This window comes from Sipha flava, unplaced genomic scaffold (assembly GCF_003268045.1).
Source record: "Sipha flava isolate LNK unplaced genomic scaffold, YSA_version1 3_pilon_pilon, whole genome shotgun sequence".
Classification (NCBI taxonomy): domain Eukaryota; kingdom Metazoa; phylum Arthropoda; class Insecta; order Hemiptera; family Aphididae; genus Sipha; species Sipha flava.
The window spans coordinates 1276774-1280975 of NW_020273108.1; positions in this window are offsets into that span (position 1 = coordinate 1276774).

Below are 4202 nucleotides of genomic sequence, written 5' to 3' on the forward strand. Positions count from 1 at the left end.
TAATTCCGGTGCTGGTTACAGTGAGTACAGAGTTCAATTGCAAGGTTAGTGTTATTTTATTATATTATTTGTGCGAAAATTAATTGATACTCAAAAACGTGAAGGCGAAGAATTTATTGCATTTAAAAAGCAAAAAAATAAATAAATAAATAAATAAAAAAATAAAATTGCAACATTCATTTACTTCAGTAACCAAGGCTGCTAAAATTATATTGACGATGATTACTGAATATTGAAATGATAACATTACCGTGGACACAGTGGACAAGTATTGAAGTCCTATTGTTATTACTGAATATTATGATTTATTTTTTGTTACAAGCAATAGGCGTTCATAATATTATTGTAGTTATTCACAAAGAACAATAATTAATCATTTATAGTCGAGACGCATTTTGAGGCAGTCGTTTGATTTTTTTTTAATTTTGTTTATCATAAAATGTTTATAAAAAGATTGCTTGGATCAATGTGGTGACGCGTAAAATCGAAAAGAAAAAGAATCAATCCGAGGAGATAAAAGTTCATACCGAACGACATAAGCAAAATTGTCCAACTCCAGCGCACATCAGCATTTAGCGTCGATCTATGTTCCATATAGGAGAGCGGATGGGACGTTTGTAAAACCATAAGGTATATTGTTTTATATGGAGTATCGCCCGCGATAATGCATCCGTTGCGTTATCTCCCGAGACACTGAAGATAAAAGAGTACAAATATTCATGTTTTACGTTTCGCTGAGAAATAACCAAATAACAAATTTAATTAATACACTGATTAATTTTTCGGAAAGTTTGCCAAAGACGGTCGATCGGCTTATCCGTTCTGTACATTTTTTACAGATGTTTTTCGGAACAACGAAATCGATGGTATAGGGCTGGGAGGTGAACGGGATGGTCCCGGAAGACATCGCAACGGGTAGACACCGTCGTGGGTACACGCGTGCGTAACCGTGCCACCGGCGAACGCGCACTGTAAACAAATCGCGCGAGACGTATTGACAATGTTGTTGGCGATTTGTTGTTTTCGCGTATCGTTGCCGAGCGAACGGTAAACGAAGGGCACAAACAGGACGCGCAACCGGCCCCGAGTGACCGACCGTCGACGGACGTTTTCGGTGTTGGCGTGCACCGCGCCCGGCCGCGGCGCCCGGCACCTGCTGCTGCTGCTGCTGCTGTTGCACCACGATGGAACCGAACGACGACGACGACGAGCTGAACTCGAACGAGAGCCTTTACAGACATCTGCTCGACGACTGCCAGCGGATGTTGTACGGCGGCGTCGGCGGCGGCCGCCAGTTGACCGGAGGAAGACCGGCACCGAGATGTCCGTGCCCGACCAAGACGGATCGCGGATGCGGCCCTAGGGTGTTGACCGGGACGGCGGTGCGATCGTGTCAGCCACGCGCCCGGCCGCCACCACCACCACCACCACCACCATCACCACCGCCGCCGCCGCCGCCGCCGCCGCCGTCGCCGTCGCCGACACCACCGGTTCGGAAGAAGACGTCCGAGTACCGTCTGCCGGAATGCAGGCCCGTCAGTCGCGGCGCGGTGACGGCCGCGGCCCGCTGTTGCGGCGACTGCTCCAAGACCGTTGGCAGGGACCGCGACTACTCAGCCGGTCCCTCGTGCCGGCCCCCGTGCACCCCCGTGCCGTCGTTCTGGTCCGCGGTCGGCGGCTGCGCCAGGGCCGCCGCGTGCTGGGCGTGGGCCAAGAAGTCGTACTTTTTCGTGGCCGTCGCGTCCTTCGCCCTCGGACTCTACGCGGACGATTACTGCCACTGCGTGTACGAAAGCGACTATTGACGACGTGCGCGCGCAACGGTGCGACAGGACCGAAGGGTCGCAGGCGCGGGGACGAGTCGAGTCGTCGCAGGGCGTCGAGTTGTTCCGAGTTGTTCGAACCTTCCCCCCGGATCGGCCTCGCCAACGTTCAGTGTTCACCGAACGCCGTTAAAATATATTAATTAATAATGCTCCCATTGCCTTCTAGATCTACGTGTTATGTTGTTCGAATTTAAATTTCAATCAATCGAAAAATTGTTGTCATAAATTTGTTGATAAAAAAAAATAAATAAAAAATAAAAATGTGTATGTACCTCATCATGTTGTTATTAAAATGTGTTTCGTGTATTTTGATATATCACGTCAGTGGTGTTCAACCTTTTTAACAAAGCGGCAGAGTATACAAGTTTTTTTTTTGTACATCGGAGAAATACGCAAATGGATGACAGTTAATTTGATATTATTAGTAAAACCTATTGGTCGCATGAAAAATCCGATATCGGTTGGTCCGGGTAAGACATGTATGAATATATTATTATATTGCAATTATTCGCGGTGCAATCAGTCAGTCACCACCGTTTAATGGAGAACAATAATATCGTGAGCGATTAAACTGTGATAAAAACGAAAATAAGACGAAAACGCCCTACAATAAATCGTTTTGAGAGTGTATACTCGTATTCACTGTTTTTGCTATTATGGTATTATAAGTGCATTTGTATTGTGTGTTCTAGAGTATTTATGAAAAATGTGTATCATAATATAATAAAATCATAATATATCATCTACACGCCACGGACACGAAATCAAACATGAAAATTATACGTTATTATGCGGTAGGTAGTTATTATTTATACTTGTTTCGTTTATCCGGTAGAAGTAAGAATATAAAATACTTCGTTTTTCGGTCATCGTCGTCGTCCACTTACGAGAATGGTAATTTTAAATTAGAAAAAAGAACTGTATAAACGACCGTGTATCCATTTATATACGCATAACGAATTAATAACCGTAACTAATGATCTCTACTCGCGACTTCCATCGGTCAATCCGTTCCGATCGATTGGCTGTAATTAATTCTCAATGGTCACGAATGGAGGATTTCATTACATTCATAATATACATCGAACGCTGTTATATCAAGTCGGAAAAAATTTCGCTCTTTAATCCGTGTGTTTATACATTGCTCATTTCGTGACACTTAAATACTGTATCACAAAAATAATAACAGATACATCGCTTAATAATTTATTTTTTATACAACCGTAAGATAAACGTCATGTTTTTTTTCAATCTCTATGCTTGCATTATTAATTATTTTAAAAAAATAATCCAAACATTAATTTTCTACATATCATAACGTTCTTCTTTGATAACTAAAATCACAAAACAACAATGAATAGTTTTCATTTAAAGTTCAGCCGTTTGACTATTAAACGTGTATAGTACAAAATCCGTAGTGTAATGAAAAACAAAATGTGTCATTTTCACATTATTTCATCGTGATATAAAACTACACACACTGTTTTATTGAATTCACTTCAAATAAATATTGCAATGCCGACTCTCATGTAGATATTTCGTTAAAAATACCGTAGAAAAGTTTCATTTTTTTACTTTTTGTTAGTCATTAGATTATTTTCTAAAATAATTTCTGATTTTATTATAATTATGCGATGTCCCGCCACTGTTTTGTGCACACGCGAGAATGCCTTCTATCCCATGATTATCTGTTGTAAAATATAATTCAATTTCTACCAATTTCTAACCTTATTTTTAAGAATGAACCCAGTTATTAAATATAACCCCTGAAATATAATGGACGAGAAATACAATTTTAGTTCAAATTAAAATATAAGTAATACAAATTCCGTTCATTTATAGTATGCGTGATAAATAAAGACATTTAAAAAACACCGTCGACATTAATTACTCGGGTTAAAAACATGATCAATAATAATGAATTAAGATTCCGTTTCGAAGATAAATATAGGTAAATACTATAGCCCACCTACAGAATTTATTGGTATTTACCCTAACTCTCGATGCATGCAATTTGCATATGTATTTGGATTGTTGATCTAGTTTTATTTACTATGTATATATAAAAAAAAAAGTAACAATTATTTTTGGTTATTTTTCAGACTTTTATCTGCGTTCCCAATTTGCCTAATTTGTGTCAGGAGCAGTTGCGTAGCAAGGATATAATGAACTTTGTCTACACCAGGGGCGCAAATGACAAAAGTCGTATTTTATTCTAATTTCTAAAAAAAATTTGTCCATTATACATTTTGAAATGTATAGATTTTATCTAATTGTAAACACTACGTGTGAATTTAATAGTTAAATTATAAAAAATGGTGCATGGGAATTCACATAGAAAATTTAATTTAAAGAAACTATCGATTAATTCACTAG